Raw genomic sequence first — 17,394 nt, forward strand, 5'->3', positions numbered from 1 at the left:
CTTAGGGAAGAGCAAATGTATGCTCAAGAGTAGCTCAGAAGGTCAAAAAATTTAAAGACAGGGTTTCATGTACAGGTATCATTCTTAGGAGAACAACCATCCAGACTTTCCCAGTACTAGGAACCCTAAAGACAAATGTAATCATTGTGGGATGAGAGTGTGGCCATTTCATGCACGGCTCACCAGAGCGGTCAGAAAGTCTAGCTAGCTAATCTCATTTTTAATCTTTCAGCTGGGGGGGTGGGGTGGGGGGGCGGTCCTTGACCATTTTTGTGTTGTGGTCCCTTGGGTCGGACTGCCTTCTCAGAATGGTTTTAAATAGATAAAAATAAGATAAAGAGGATTACAAAAGACACCAGTAATATTAAAATGCACTCATTAAAGCCTTTAAAAAAAACCCAAACTGGGCTTCTCTTTTAAGCATTAATTAATAAGTGCTGGTATTTTGAAGGTGTGCTGAGCCGAAACCTTATTTCAAGGTGTCTGAAACAAATGCATTGTGAAGTGGAAAAACATGACTCCTGCTCTGTCCAAGTCATAGTTGCGGCTGGTAGGATTGCAGTGTGTTCCCCGTTCATAGTAAAAAAAAAAAAAAAAAAGTATAAATTTTAGTTAGAGGTGATTGACAACAAACCGCTCCTCCCCCTGCCCCAGCCTAGGTCATGGGCACCCCTCAGTTCTGCTGCTAATCTCTCCAGGCTCCGTGGACCTGGGTTTAAGCCCTGTTGTGAATGAGGCTCTGAAGTGTAGTGCTTCTGATCCTGTCACAGAAATAAGGCCAACATCTTGAATCCTCCTTGCCTGATTGCCCCATAGACACTCTTAACATTTTTAGCAATCCTTGTTTCTTTTAGACGAATATCCAGGATCCCTAACAATTAGAACCGCAGTTCATTCTTTTCCAGCAGGACATCACTGCATGGCCCGGCATTGGCAGGGACCATGCCCTGGTGCATGGGGACAACCCAATACCCCCTACTCGGAAGCGACGGTACAGTCTCTTCTTACGTGGAACCAGAGGAGGAAAAGATAGCTCAGATACACACACAACCCTCTGTCTTCAGAGCCTGCCACATTGCACTTCTCAGAATTGTGAAGCTGGATTTTTACAGCAAATATACTTTCAGTAGCACCCAGCTTTATCTGACCGTGATTTCCTCCTCATTCTTACCAGGAAGAAAGACAGCTACTCATCTACAGAGTAGTTATCCCCAGGACACTCCCCTTTGTAAATCCTCCAACAGCCCTCACTGCTGACAGGACCAGTCCCGCACACCTCTGCAAAGCTCAAGACTTGATTAAGCCCGGGCTCTCCGCTCCCTCTTTATCTTTGTTCCCTTCCGGATGTAGCCTGGGTGCATACTTGCCTTTTCCCTGTGCACTCAGTGCCCTCCAAGCTCCTTGTCTTGTACACGCCATTCCTTCCTAAAGGTTCTCATTCCCCCTTCTCCGTTAACTCCCATCTGTACTTTAAAAGTCAGGTTGAATATTACCTCCTCTGTACTTAAAAAAAAAAAAAAAAAGCTACAAGCCTTTCTTCAGAAACATCACAAAGGTTAAGAGTACAGAGTTCTCCTTCTGTTAATAGTAGCTGTGCGACTTTCGACAACTTACCTAACCCCTCTGTGCCTCAGTTTCTCACCTGCAGAATAGGGACAATAAGAACTCCTACACATGATGGGGTGGTGTGAGGTTATAATACATAAAGCACAACAATGCTCTGCCTGCTCCCGCTACTTATTATATAAGAGCTATTATCATTTTGTGTTTGCAAGAACCAAAACATACAAAATATGACTTACCAAAAAGAATTATGTTTAACAACGATAACAGCAGAGGGTTAATATTTTGGTTATAGAAAGTTCTTGCAAGTTAATAAAAAACCATTGCCCCCCAGACAGCAACCTTTATAAACATACACCTCAAAAAAATTAAAAAGCTGAAAACTCGGAAGACATTTTGACGGTGTTTGTTCGTTCATTTGCACACCAAGAAATTACTGAGCTCCTGTTATGGGCTAAGCCCTGCACCGGGTGTTGGAGATCCAGCAGTGAATAAGATTAGCTTGGTCCTCGCTTTTGTGTAGTTTATAGTAGAGCGGGGAAGGGAGGCATTAAATAAATCATTAGACGAATTTTTAAAGGTATTTGTGGGAAGAATTAGGGAGACATTCAAGAATGGATGAGAGAATAGAACATGGGGTGTGTAATATATCCTAGTCTGGGATCCCAGGAAGGCATTAAAGTGGAGACATAAAGAATACGGAGCACTAGACAGGTTAAGGAGGTGGGTTAGGAGTGAGATGAGTGTTCTGGGCAGAGGGATGCATGGCATTTGCAAAGGCCCCAGGCGTCACGGAGCTTTTACTTCCGGGAAGTAGGGAAGGGCACTGAGTAGAGGAGTAGAGCAGGGTCAGGCAGGAATTTGGAGCAAAGCCACACCATGCAGGGCTTGGGGGGCTCCTTGAGGACCATCAGCCCCATCCTAGGGGAACGAGAAGCATCTCAGGGTTTCAATCAAGGAAGAGAGGATCAGACTTGCTTTTAAAGTCATCATTTCTGGGACACCTGGGTGGCTCACTCATTAAGCTTCTGCCTTCGGCTCAGCGTCCTGGGATCGAGCCCCGCATCGGGCTTCCTGCTCGGCGGGAAGCCTGCTTCTCCCTCTCCCACTCCCCCTGCTTGTGTTCCCTCTCTCGCTGTGTCTCTCTCTGTCCAATAAATAAATAAAATCTTAAAAAAATAAAGTCATCATTTCTGACACAACATGCAGAATGAAGTGGCAGGACGCAAGCATAGATGCTGGAAGTCTGGTTAGCTGATGCTTTCAGCAATCCAAGCTGTAAGTCACGATGCCTGGACAGCATCTGTGGACTGAGAGGAGCCAGGGGCTCTGAGTTACCTGTTCCAGATAGTCAATAGACACCTCTAACAGGTGGGGGGGGCAGGTGAGGTCTCAAAAATGGCTCCTGCCCTCCTGGGTGGATGGGATGGGGGTGAGGGGGTTAAAGGGAACACTGATGCAGAGGACACTGGATCTTCCACCGGAATTTAAAAATCATTCATATGTTCTCAGATCCCATGCTGTTCGAACACTTTGATATTATATGTGTGTGGAGCTCTCTCTGGCATACAATCTCAATACAGAAGGAGGATCTAGGCCCTCCAGGGGTGGGTCTGAGGGAGCTCTGGGGGATGCAAAGGACAGGTCTAAGATAAGACCTGGGGTCTGGGCTGATGTTCACAAGAGAGAGCTGGGCAGGAGGGCCGCCTTTTTTTTTTTTTTTTAAAGATTTTATTTATTTATTTGAGAGAGAGAGAGAATGAGAGGGAGCGAGTACATGAGAGGGGGAGGGTCAAAGGGAGAAGCAGACTCCCCGCCGAGCAGGGAGCCCGATGCAGGACTCGATCGCGGGACTCCCGGATCATGACCTGAGCCGAAGGCAGTCGCTTAACCAACTGAGCCACCCAGGCGCCCCTGGAGGGCCGCCTTTAATGTTGAAGGCTGCAAATAGAATTTGAAACATGTAAGTGGGTGAGATTCTCCCAGACATGGAGTATGGGAGAAGCAGCCCCAGTCTGAGCCTTGGGCAGCCTAGGAGCCTGGCAGAGTAGGAGACCCGGGAGCCACGGGTCCAAGGAACACAGCTTTTCACTGGTCAGGTCATCAAAGATTTTTAAGACATGTCAATGGTTCATACTGACAAGCATGCAGAGGCGAATGGCTTCATATATGGCTTTTGAGAGAGTCATTTGCCGTAGCTTTTTCTGGTGCCAATTGACAATATGCTCAAAGTTTAAACCTATTTATTTATACTGTTTGACCCAGTGACTTTATGTCTAAGAATTAATAAGAAGTGTGCATTGGGATTATGTACAAGAATGCCTTCTACATTAGTTACAATATTGAAACATTCAAATCAAACTGCATCGCCAATACGGTAGAAATGATTTTAAATTTATAAAATATTTATAAGCCGATATACTGTGCAGTCTTTAAAAACCATGGCAAAGTGCTAAACGTGTTCAATTAAAAACAGGTATTTGATGAAGCTGGACATACAGTGTATTTGCTCTGTGTTTCCCTTTCTAGGTAAGATTAAACTGAAATGCCTCTAAAATGTTAATAGCAGTTATCTCTTCAAAGGAAAACAAAATTAGGAAGGTTTTTCAACCACACTTTCCATTTTTATGGAGTTAATCTGAAAATTCAATTTCCCTAGTACAGATCATTCCCAAACATTCCAGATTTTACTGTAAATGAGAAGTACTTATTGTACCCTACTGAGAAACTTTCCACACACTGCTGTGGCCAAACCATATGAAATAATTTACTTTCAGAGACGTTTAGATAGTACGACTCCAAGAACCTAGTGTTCAGTAAGTGTTCAGAGTTATTATTTCATGTCAGCTTAAGGCTTCCTTTAATTGAGTGGGTTAGGAGAGTTTGCATTTCACTCAAGAGGCGTGCTGATAAAGCAGGTTTCCCGCCCAATGCCTTCGCTCAGGCAGGTCCCTTTACACCAAATTCCTTTTTTGTACCCTGTGTCTGGCAACCTCCTATTCATCCCTCAAGGCCCAGCTCAAACATCACCCCCTTCAGCTTCCAGGGAGAGTTCCTCTTGCTTCTTCCTTCTGCCTTTTGTAAGTTGTTCCCACCTCACGATAACATTTAAGAGTTGCTATAGTGATGTGTTTGCGACCCCTGTTTCTCCTTAAACCAGGCTCAGTGTTAATTTATCTTTTAACCCTAAAGCCAACACAAGTCCTGCCACATGTAGGGTCTTCGTGTCTGAGGGAAGAACGGGGCAGACAAAGATGCCACGCAAGCGAACTCCCAGCTGTCCGGATTTAGTAACTGATGAAGCTCGTTTAAAGATACGAGAACTGACGTTGTAGGTCGGAGGGGAGGCCAGTCTGAAGCTAGGCACCTCAGAAAAGAGAGGGGTACAAATCCACCACTGACTTGAATCACCGAACTAGAAATGAAGGTTTAGACTTTCCATTTTGAGTCATAGCTCAAAGAATATCCTACAGGATCTGGCCTTGAAGAGAAAATGGGTTTTATATTTCTCACACTGATGTAATTGACAAGCATGAGCGGCATCAATATATTCAATTTAGCCTAACAAATTACTTCCTATGGTTTCATGTTCCATGAGGTTTCAAGCACACTGGCTGTCATATATAGAAGGCTCTAAGTCCCTTTCAGCAATGGCTTTCCGTTTGCTTCCTTAGAACGGGAGTCTCTGACATTTTGTGTCTCAGGAATCCAAGAGCAAGGAAGGAATAGAAGTATTCAAATTGAGTTTTTACTTCCTCCTTTTCAGTGTTTATATGTTGTGTATATTTTAAAATGTACATAATATATTATTACAGGACAAAAAGTGTATGTATCATGCCTTTAGGTCCCAAAATGTCCTTGTGTGTGTGTGTGTGTGTGTGTGTCTGTGTGTGGAGGGGGGGCTGTACATTTTTCAATCCTTTGCTTTAGACCAGTGCTTATTAAACCTTGATGTGCAGACAGATTCCCTGGGTGTCCTGTTAAAATACAGATTCTGATTCAGAAGTTCTGGGCTGAGGTCTGAGAATTTGCCTTTCTAGCAAGCTCCCCAGCAATGAGGTAGCTACACTTGGGGTTGCACTCAGCATTTTGCAACCACAGTTCCTCATCTGAATGACACAACACAGAACATAGAAAATGATTTCGGGAACTTTGTTCTTTCCCATGGATGGCCATCACCAGCTGTGGGGGCCAGGAAGGCTGATTTCTCTTACACAACTCTGTTGCAAGAGGAGCTTTACCTATGGGAGAAAGTTCAAGGTCACTAGCTGGCTTCCTTTAAAAAAAGAGAACATTAAAGGGCATCATAAGCCAGTCCTGTAGTCAGCAATTCTCTTCCTCTGTTGGCTTAAATCTGGAAACCCCCTTTATGAGAAGCATGGCTAGAAACCAACATTTTGACAACTCCTATCATCAAAGATCCCACGGTGCTAATGGTAAGTTGAAGAAAACTAAGTCAGAAGTTTCTGACTAGAAAGAGCTACCTCCATACACCCTCACCCTAATGGGACCCTGGTGTTGAGAGTCAGTGGGTTACAAATGTTCTTTGTCCAAAGGAAGAGGAGAAAAATACACAGAGTGCTCAATGAATACTTGTGAGTTAAAACACACACACTCGTTATTGACAAACAAAATGATTCTCCTAATTCACAGTGTACCTGGCCATTCACGTTGGTGTGTCCCAGTGCAACTTTCAAAAGACTACTTTGGCCTAATTTGAACCACAAGCTTTAGCTCAATTTCTGAGCCACCTTGTACTCTGCAATAGCAGTTGCGAACCCATTTTCAAATATCTGCATCTTCTATCCTGTGTGGCTGGTGTCAGGGAAAAGCGACGTGTGATCAAGACGATGCTTCCTCTGAATCTAGGCCCACATCCCACAAACATAATGCAGCCCAAAAGGACTCAGAGTCGAACACCCCAACGCCTGGGAGCATGTGTTCGGGATTAACAAGGATCGTGGAGAGGACGAAAGAGGAAGTTCTAAGGGGCGACGACATTGGCCACTTGACATGAGGTGGCCCCTGAATTATACCTAGTAGGCCAATTCTTAACGTTTTATCTTGCATCTGTCTTCAGCCCTATTTTCCAGGAAAGATCCCATTTTCAGAGGGTGGAGCTGGGAACGGGACCCTGGTTGCCAAGCAACGTATCCTTGTGTTCCCTGTGTGCCATCTCTTGTATCCTTGTGATCACTGGTAAATAACCCTCATGGAATGAGAAAGGCCAAATTGCTGTTTTTGGGTTGTGGGGAGGGACAAAAAGTTCAGCTAAGGAGAATGCCTTGCATCTCGCAGCCAAGCTTGGGATACCTTGAAGCTGCCCCTCTCCCTTCTTACCACCATCGCCTTGGGTTCGAGGCACATACTTTCTTTCTTTGGGGATTGAAGCAGGCTCGTAACCAGGTCCCTGTCTCCAGTGGCCATCCCTCTAAAGCATTCCTCAGGGTGCAGCCTTGGTGATCTCCGGAAAGCGCTCCTCCACTGCCCAGCTCAGGAACCCAGGTTATCTACAAACCAAGGCCTGAGCTCCTGACCTTCTGCACATGGTGTGTGTGCCCTTCAGGAGCTGTGCCACCTACCTCTGCCTTGGCACCAGCTGTTCCTCAGCCTGCACAAGCCACGCTGAATGACTCACAGTTGCCTTAATGGGTTGGTCCTCTGTTGATTGATTCAATGCTCCCAAACATCCCAGGTCATCTGCTAGAAAGCTCTCTCCCTTTCTTCACCTGTTTTCTCTTATCTACCTTTGAGACACTGCTCATTCTAGGCAGGTGCTTCCCCTGTTCCCCGGATTTCCCTACATGCTCCCCGGCCGGGCCCTGTGTTTCTGTCTCTCGCAATTTTTACCTCAGTGGTGCAACTGTTTGCTTCCTTATGTATATCTCATTGCAGTAACACTTATCAAATTACCAACAACCATTAGCTGAGAACATACACGTGACCAGCACTGTGTTGGCAGTTCCTACTCCTTAACTCCAAACGGTGGAGTAACTGGTAGAACTCCAGTGAAAATAAGGGGCTCAGACAAGTAGGAAGTTTGCCCAAGACCACACGACTCGTCAGTAGTGGTGACAGTATTTAGATCCTGGTCGGTCTGACTCAAAATCCAGCTCACTGTGCGTCACACTTCATTGCCCCTCATTGGAATATAAGCTGTCATACCTTATATTGCGGGTGCTGAGGCCAAAGTTTCAGCAGGGGCTTAATGTTGATGAATGAATGAATGAATGAATGAATGAATTATGGAAGAAAGGCAGCTTAGAGTCTGGCAGTGCTAGAAAAAGCAGCCATGGGTCTCAAAATGAATGCTCTTACGTATTGGTGTATCGATGAATTGAGTGGAGAAAAGGTTACTTTGCCTCCGTCCCCTGTAACACACACCCCCGCTTACTGTGGGAAGATGCAGGAGGGATCCCGCCTACGAAGTCGGCCTTCCCTGGAAGTGTACAGTCCTGCCATGCAGCACCCCACCCAGAAGGTGCTCCTCCTCCGTGTCCTTTCTGTGAGTGGCTCCACAGTCCCCCAAGCCTCGTGCCAGTCTGCCTCCCTTCCCCTCTTCCTTTATAACCACAACCCATTGTCTTCGGTTCTGTCTCCAGAACAGTCCTTGTTTCCATCCCCAGCTCCTCCGCCCTTTCAAGGCTTCACCCTGCTCACCGCGTCCCTGGCTTCCTTTCGGCCCCTCTTCACTCTGGCTCCCTCTTAGAGCCAATCTCCCTTTCAAGAATGAAAACATGTCTATGTCGGTTCCCTGTGTCAGCCCTCAAATTGTTTTTCATTTCTTACATGATAAAGTCTAAGCTTTTTACCCTACGTCCGAGTTTTCCAAGTGAGAACACCTGGCTACCATTTTGGTGACATCCTTGGATGTTCTCTCCATCGTCCATGCTTCAGTGCTGATGAACTGCTCTCAATTCCCTGCATGCTGCATGCTGCCCCATACCTTTCTACCTGCCTTTGCCTTCCCAGTGTCTCGGCTGCCTGAGAAGCCCATCCTAGTGTGAGATCCCTTAGCTGAACGCCCGTGGTTCAGCCGGCTAACTCCTCCCACTGGGGGTTCACTTAAGACCCCGCCTCTCCTTCCCCACTATAACGCATGCCAGCAGTACCCTGACTCCAGCATCATGACTTTCTCTTAATGCGTTCAACTCCCCTTCCGGATGGTGAGTTCTTTGAGAGCAGGGACTGGGCCATGTTCATCTTTGTACCCACCAGTAACACAGTCCTGGATATATATAGTAGGTGCTCAAAGAAAAAAAAAAGAAGAAAAGTTTTGATGACTTATCCTCATCACTCTATAAATGAGTCAACAAATGAATCAATAAATGGATTAATAATCGATCTGTAAGCTAAAGAATGAATAAAGGTCAAAGACATGACCCAAAACATGTGAGCAGTTTCAACCCATTTATCAGTACACGTGATGTTCTCTGAATTCCTTCTCTGAAGTGACTTGTGGTTACACATTGTTCCACCTCTGTGGGAAGTGAGTTTCCACTGTGCTACAATTCTCTGGGTTAAGAAACACTTCCTTTTGTCTGTCCTGACTCAGATGCTCCCGGAAGCTGGCCTGACCATTTCAGCTTCCTCCGCTGATGACCCTCACGCTGTGATTCACGGGTGACCTTAAGGAGAACATGGATGTTCAGATATGGCTTTTCTCCCCTAGGATGGCTTCCTTTTTAGGGAATGATTAATCATACCTGTAGTTCCTCAAGAGATTAAAGGTTTCCACTAAAGAAGTGTAATTACTTTCCCATGTGCGTTAGTTCCTCCCTTATTTACCCTGCCTACCGCATACACACATGCACACACATGCACACATACACACACACATACACAACATTAGCCTGGATGCTGCAGAATCCTATTTGTCTCCATTAACTTAAAGATATTAAAATATTTTTTTAAGAGGCCCAAGGACTTAACTTGAAGACCATGGTAAGGTCAGAACGAAAGGAGGGAAGGCTCATGGATCAATAGGGTGAGCAGCTATTTCTTCTCATCTCCTCCAGTTCTTCTCTTTATCCATCAAACCATCACATTTGATCTCCAGGATTTATTTATTAAAACCAAAGGGGCTAAGTTATTATTTTGGGCGGACCATTACCCTCTTCTCCGTCATGAGAAATGGGACCTAGTTTCTAATGCTATTCCTATTACCATTTTAAATAAACTATGGAGCTTTGCGCAGTGACAGTATCGTAGCCAATGAGGTTTATCCGAGGCGCGATTATTGCTAATTAAATAAACTATGGAAAGGATGATTGAGGAAAACTGTAAAACTCACACATAGCCTAGGATTAAAGATGATGACATGGTTTTTAAACTCCAGTGGTGACAACCCCTCCATCCCGGCCACTATTTCCTGGAAGCTGTTGCTACTCCCCATTGATGCCTAATGACCAGCATGTCATTCATTCACTCACTCACTCAGTCACTCATTCAGCAAACATTTAACACTATTATAAGAAAACGCGGTCTCATGTCTGGTCTTGGTCCTCAAATTATACCATCTAATAGAGGAGATGACGTATACATGAATTATTATAACACCAAGCAGAATAGAATCCTTTCTGGCTAAACATTATCTTGTGGACACTTACAGACTTCTATCACAAAACTTATGTTATTTACTGGCTCATGTGTTTCTCCTATCCCACTGTAAGCCACATAAAGACAGGGACTTTGTCTTATTCTAATACTCTATGCTGTCCTTATCTAACTCAGTGTCTTCCCAGCTGACATGAATGAATGTAATACATAGAAACATACAGAAACTTCCAGGAAAGGATTGATTCTTTCCAACTGAAAGAATCAGAGAAGTCTTCATGCATTTTCTGTAGGAAGAGGAAATAAAAAAAAAGGGAATTGTCTGTGAGGGGAATTGCCCAAGCAAAAGTAGGATGTGAGGCAAAGTACTTTCCTGAGTACGTTCATTTGATTGGATAATAGGTTATATCAATAATTCTCAACCGTGGCTGCATCTAAGAAACATCTGGGGAAATTTTTAAGTGCCCTGGTACCTTGGCTTCCCTACGTATCAGTTGAATCAGAATCTCTCATTAGGAAAAGGGAAAGGAGGGACATATTATTTGGAGCCTGAGGTTTGGTACTTTTTCAAAATTCCCTATTTGCTTCTAATGTGTATTGATGGTTAAGAATCACTGTGGTACCTCAAGAAAGTTAGTATGAAGACAGATTAAAAGCTATACTGGCAGTAGATCTTAAAAGGCCATGGAGATCAAACTGAATCGTTTCAACAGGTAAAAAGAAGCCAGGCTCATGTAGCAAGACAGGTGGAGATCGGGAGAGTAGCGATAGAGACATTATTCGGGATGCTGTTAAATTCGCTAAGCAATGCATGAACTCAAGGGCATCACCACCTTGGCTTACCAACAGAGGAAATTCACACAGCTATTAGATGTGGGATGGTGGCAGGGGACGTGGAGCTGATAGGTCTCTGGGGTTTGGTCCCTGGATGAAGAGGAAGACTTACATGAAAAGCAGAGAGTATTGAAGGCAACGTTGTGAGGTTGGCCCTCATCATGTTTGCATTGAGATGCTCATCTCTAGGAAATAAATTTGGGGCTCATGATGAAGACTCGAAAAGTTAACCACATGAGTCAATGAGATCTATATAAAAGAAAAATACCAAGAGCAGAAGGCATATGAGGGCAGAATCTTGGAGACTGCATTGAGGAGAAGGAGAGAGGACTTTCCAGCAAAGCAGCTGGAGAAAGGGCAGACAGATGGTGGGACAGCAATGTAAGTTCAGCAGAGTGGACAACTAAGGAAATAAGATTTCAGGAAAGAGGATATGAATTAGAGGTCAAAGTTTTGAGGGTTGACAGGAGACGCTGATGCTCCCAGGGGTTAAGTCCTAGAAAGGAGGGGGACACCTGTTTCCCAAAGACGGGAGGGAAAGAGGAAAGGTTATACCCACTGCACATGTATTTATTGAGCACCTACTATTTTCCAGACTATTCCAGACACGGGGGATACCAGTGTACAAATGAAATGCTTATTCTCATAAAGCTTCTGTTCCAGTTGACGGGACAGGAAAGAGAGATAGGAAAAGCTATAGAAAAATGTTAAGCAGTAGAGGATGAAGCTTGATGAACTGTTCTCTTAGTCCAGGGAATGATGCTATGGTCATTTGGGGTAAGATGAGCAGGGCTGAAGGAGGTGGAAGGATCTGGGCTCGATCCCTAGAGGCCAGGAGAGGAGACAAGAGATGAAGAAAGGAGTTCAACTGGCCACAGGGCCCATGAGGCCCTCACTCAGGACCTGGTCTCTCAGCAGCACCTGCTGTGACTTTGCGGATACTGCACAGCCTGGGAGCCCTGGCTGAGTATGGAAGAAGGGAGGTGCCCAAAACTGGGGACTGGCAAGGCCTCTGCGGTAAAAGGTTACTGGGCCTTGGGATTACAAATACGACGTTAGAAACATAAACATCTGAAAACCACAGAATGTAAATGCTCAAGGTCACAGCACACTCATCAGCTCGTGGGATCCATATGGTATTGAGCACATTAAGAAGCCTACTAACTCTGCTATTGAGTTTTAGAAGGGCTATAATTTAGTACTGCCAGCTATCAATTAGGCCTGTTTTCTTCATCTGTAAAATGAGAGGGTTGGACGAAATGGCCTCCAAGCTCTCTTCAGCATGGGCAGCGGTGAACATCAGAGCGCACGCGAAATTCTGAAACTTCAGTTACTTCTTTAACGTGTACATTGAATGTGTAGCTGTTGGTGCTCAACAACGCAGCTGCCAGGTTAACACGGCTCTGGGCTAACTAAGCCCTTGGTCTTATGGACCACCCTGGTTTTAAAAATAAATTTTCCTGTGAAAATTCACGACCTAAATTCTGGTGGGAGAGATCTCAGGTGTCATGGGTAATTGATAAGTTATTGATAGGACATTGGAACAGACTGACTAGAAAATTATTAGAGATGAAAAGGTCCTAATATTTGCAAGCTGGGGAAATTGCTTTGTTAATATTGGGAAAAGGGGAGACACTGGTTAAAAGATATCAAGAAAGAAAGGAAGGAAGAAAGGAAGGGAGGGAGGGAGAAGGGAAGGAAGGAAGAGAAGGTGGGCAGAAGGAAGGAAGAAAAGAAAAGGAGCTTTTCAAGTATTAGAATGAATAGCTAGGGATGTTAAATAAAGTTACACACATGTAAGTCGTCTCTCAGAGATAAGATGAATTTATAGCAATATATGTAGGATCTTTCTCACTCTCAAAAGTTGTGAGTAAGAGTTATTCAGGCCTTAAGTGGGTCCTAAAAGCCCAAGGTAAACTGTGCTCAACTGGACAATCAATAAGGATAACTAGGCTACTAGCTAGCTACTGTCATTTAATATTTTAAACATCTTACTACTTTTCACATGCAATGCTGTTTGTGAATAATATGATACATGATATTGAAAGAAATATGCCTAAGGATGTGTGCTTGTTCACACAGCTGCATTTGTCATATACCGCGTCCTTGAGATCAAGGTCTTTAAGGCTCAAAACTCAGCACTAATTCTGCAAGTTACTTATTTGTAAATTTAATCTGAATTAATAGCTAATAGCTATTTTTAGAAGCATGCTTGATGGATTATTAACAGTTTGATACCCAAAGTTTTTGTTTATGCAAGTAAATTGGCATTTCAGGCTTTACAGTACAAAGTACAAGTATTACTCTCTTTTTCCTAACAAAGTTATTGCTGTATTTTATTTGCAATCTCATAGAGTTGTGCTAATTCATATTTAAGCACTAGAAATTTCAAAAGTGGAAGTTTTCTTCAAATCAGTAAGATACATGCTAGTAGAAATGAAATAGAATAGAGAGTAGGGAAAAAATTATGCCTGAGGTCAAGATGAATCATTTTGGTTGGACCTTCCAGAAATTCCTTGGTCTTTTGAGGTTTGGGTGTTTTATCTTTCTCTTCCTTCTGTACCACCCTGGATGACCAGCGGGAAGCACTTTGGGGGTCTTACCTCGAGTCCAGGTGCCAGGGCCCAGCTCAACAGAAAGAAGGTCCCGGAGATCCAGGGTGGCAATGACGGGACCTGGCTCTGCAGGAAAGAATCCTGGGCCTCCGGGAGGGTGTGTGCAGTCCAAACCTTAGGCTCTGTGCTCACGTGATAGCTGAGAGAATGGGTGGGAACCTGTCCTCTACCCCAGGAGGCAGAAGCTGGGCATTCGAGCTGTCCTCACCCACTTCCGTCGTGAATGAACAGCAGAGCCCTTGGGCCGCAAAGACTCCCAGCACAGGGCTTTGGTTTTTATGGGTAAATGACAGCCCCTTTGCCAAAAACGGTATCTGTATCTGATTTTTTTAAAAGCTATTTGGCAACAGAAACTGCCAAGCAGAACTACCACATGGAAGGCAGTACGGCATTCTCTCATTCTTCATAGGTGCTGGGGGGCACTAGAAATTCTTTCTCTCTCTTGAATTCTCTCCAAAGGCTCTAGAACCTTGGAGAATTATCTGATCAAGAATCACATTTTAGGGGACGCCTGGGTGGCTCAATCAGTGAAGCATCTGCCTTCGGCTCAGGTCATGATCTCAGGGTCCAGAGATTGAGTCCCGTGTTGGTTTCCCTGCTAAGCGGGGAGTCTACTTCTCCCTCTGCACCCCCCCACTTGTGCTCTCTCTCTCTCAAATAATAAATAAAATCTAAAACAACAACAACAACAAAAGAATCACATTTTAGTAGCTCTCAAAGCTATCATGGGCCTCACACTGTCATGGGCCTGATTCTGGTGGTAGGTCACAGGTTTTGTGGTTTGCTTTTGAAACACCAGGCTAGGAAGCAGCCCCTGTGGTGGATAATTATAATAAACAAATGGGAACACACTAGAAATTTCCCTGACACTGGATGGACCTCATGCACCTTTGTTTTCCATGACCTCCACATGCATTTCCACAGATGTTTCTTCTCTGCCAATCTGCTCCCATAACGACCTCTGGACAGGATGTGGACTATCTGCATGGAATAACAGTGACCAGGCCCACCGCCAGGGTGTGGATGATTACATATTGAAAGCAGTATAGTTCACAGGCTCACTGCTTTCTGGCTAGAAAAATACCGAAATGGTGCTCAGCTCAGTCCTCAGGGATTTTCCTTATAGGACCGTCCTTAAGAATGACAGTTCAGGGAAGGAACTACTGAGCAATGTCAACAGTTTAGGGACAGTAGGAATGGTTCACCTGTGTTAAACCTGTCCTCTCTCTCTCTCTCTGTATATACACACACACACACACACACACACACACGCGTGCGCGCTCTGGTCCAATTTACAGATTTTTGGTATCTTCCCTTGATTTTGACAAAATTGGATGAATCACCACATATTCGTTCCATATTATTCCATGCTCAGCTTCATCTTGAGCATTTTGGTGATAGGGAAGCAGCATGATATAGTGGAAAGGAATTGGGTTGGAGCCGGACAGATTTGGGTTCAAATCTCAGGTCTTTTGGTATGACAGTGAGGGGCAAGTCCTTAAAGTCTAAAAGCTTGGGCCAAGGCCCACCTGATGGGCGCATCCAGAGGACAAGGGAAAATGCCCTGTGGAAGGTACTTGGGTTGGTGACTTCAGACAAGTATCTGGTCTCCCTGATTTTCAGCACCCTCCTTTCAAAAAAGGGAGATAAGAAAGCTTGCCTTACATTAGAACTAGGATCACAAATGGCCAGCTGAATGCACCCAACACAGGGTGCAAAGCAGGACTCTGAGGAGGGTAGCTAGTTGTCACTTGGTCAAATGTGACAGCCCCCTCGCACCCCGCCCCTCCCGGCAGTCAGGGGCTGTCATCTGATTGGGGTGAGGGGCGAAACCTGCACTGAATAAATGCACACATGGGGACCCAAATATGAAAAGGTCTTGGTGGCACAGACACATTCTTGGTCTGGTCCTGCCCAGAGAAAAGGAAATTCAGGGAGTCTGGAAGTGGTAAATCTCCATGGAAAGGAAAGCTGAGCCAAATGGGCCTTGAAGGAAGGGTGTTGAAAGTAGATAACAAGACTGGGAGGATAAGGAAAGATGAGCGTCTTCAAGGAAAGAGACCACCCAGGCAAAGGCAACAAGGTGAGGATGAATCCAGAGCAACTGAACAGGGGACCTTGGTAAGGAGAGGTGGGAGAGGAGCGTAAGAAACTGAGCTCAGTGGTGGAGAATGCTGGCTAACAGATACCCGGATCGATGCTTATGATAGTCAGGTTCCATAAATCCAAGCAAGACCGCTCCTAACTGCAAACGTCCCCGACTCCCAGGGACACCTGGTGTTTTGGTGCCAAACTTCCTCTCTGTCTCCTTTTCCCTGATTTTAGAGAGTCTTGTGGTTTCTTTCCATACCAGCCTGTGCAGTATGTACTCAATTTATAGTTTACAGGGATTTCTCACACACCCATGTATGTTTTCCACTGGAGTCTGTACTTTTTCCTAGACCCACCCGAATTCCAGAGCATGGTTCATTTGTATGCCAAGTTCATAGTATTTCGCTTTGTCACTCTCCTCTCCTTATAAAACCTAGGAGAAAGTTACCTTTTTTAATGTTCCTATGTGTTCTCGACAGCAAAAACAAATATGAAGGATGTCAAAAAATAATTACAAGGGTAATTTCTGATTGAATTTGCAATGAGAACAACCCAGTAAACCAGCTTCTGCCAAATCTAAATCTTGTTCATCCAAGTTTGAGTAGCTATAGGGGTATAATCCCCCTTTTTAAAAAAGGATTTTATTTATTTATTTGACAGAGACACAGCGAGAGAGGGAACACAAGCAGGGGGAGTGGGAGAGGGAGAAGCAGGCTTCCTGCTGAGCAGGGAGCCCGATGTGGGGCTCCATCCCAGGACCCTGGGACCATGACCTGAGCCAAAGGCAGACGCTTAACGACTAAGCCACCCAGGCACCCTGGGGTATAATCCCTTTTATAAGTAAAAGAATAATAAAAAATCTGTTTGAAGATTTTGTTAAGGGTGGTGACTTAGACTCTGGAATTCTGAGTTCCTTTATAAAGTCAGTTTTTAAAAAACAGAACTGTATAAAAAGGGAATTAAGTCCCTAGGGAGGAAAGTAAGCTCGTTCTGGTCATTTGGAGAATGCTTGTTATCTATTGATTCCTAGAAGACAGAAGAGCCTTCCCAACACTTTCACAAAAAGCATCTCATTTAACTCCCTGGTATCCCTGTGGCAGGAATTCCTCCAAGTTTACAGATGAGAAACTGAGAAGTTAGATAACTGGTGGAGGATCACACAGCCCTCCAATCTAGTGCTTCTGCCTTCAAATCTACCCTTTTTCTCTCGAGCCACCTTAAAGAAAAGCCTGTGTTCACCTTGGGCTGGGGTGGGGGGGCGGCCGGGATGTTGAGGAATCTACGTGGGAGGTGGGGACCTTGAATAGAAAAAGAAGGAACCAGTTTCTATTGATTGATGGTTTCCCATGTGCCCCCAAATGTGCAAAGATGCCGAGGCTCAGAACATCACTGTGCCTTACCCAAGGGCTCTGTGGCTGGGAGTCTGCATGCCCGGAATTCGCATCCAGGAATGTCGGCTTCCAAAGTCCAAGGTTTCTTGTCATGAGATCAGCCTGCCTCTCTTTTTTTTTTTTTTTTTTTTTGGTGGTTAAGATTTTATTTTTTATTTTCATACAAATTGCTAAAGACAGCAACGTCGAGCTGCTTTGACTCTCTTAACAACTACCTGCCAGGGGCTTGTTCTCACTCATCTTCTGTTTCTGTAGGGCTTGAAGAACTCTTATCACATATGTATGTTCTCCTACCCAGAAGTTTCCGATATATTCCTCACTTGACTTTTGCTAAGAAAACGAAA

General features: G+C 44.7%; 1 protein-coding gene and 1 pseudogene across 1 annotated transcript in view; one reads left to right on the forward strand and one right to left on the reverse strand.

Annotated features, from left to right (window-relative positions):
- Positions 1–8,818, reverse strand: part of KCNJ15 (potassium inwardly rectifying channel subfamily J member 15) — a 24,754-nt gene extending 15,936 nt beyond the window's left edge. Inside the window, exon 1 of the mRNA XM_081799995.1 lies at positions 7,146–8,818. The gene's annotated coding sequence lies outside the window, so the exon portion shown is untranslated. The remainder of the gene's footprint in view (positions 1–7,145) is intronic.
- A 930-nt stretch (positions 8,819–9,748) lies between these two features.
- LOC115938694 (U4 spliceosomal RNA) lies at positions 9,749–9,823 on the forward strand (annotated as a pseudogene).
- The last annotated feature ends 7,571 nt before the right edge of the window (positions 9,824–17,394 follow it).

Source organism: Leptonychotes weddellii, chromosome 1, assembly GCF_054177405.1.
Source record: "Leptonychotes weddellii isolate Sample4059 chromosome 1, ASM5417740v2, whole genome shotgun sequence".
In the NCBI taxonomy this organism is placed as follows: domain Eukaryota; kingdom Metazoa; phylum Chordata; class Mammalia; order Carnivora; family Phocidae; genus Leptonychotes; species Leptonychotes weddellii.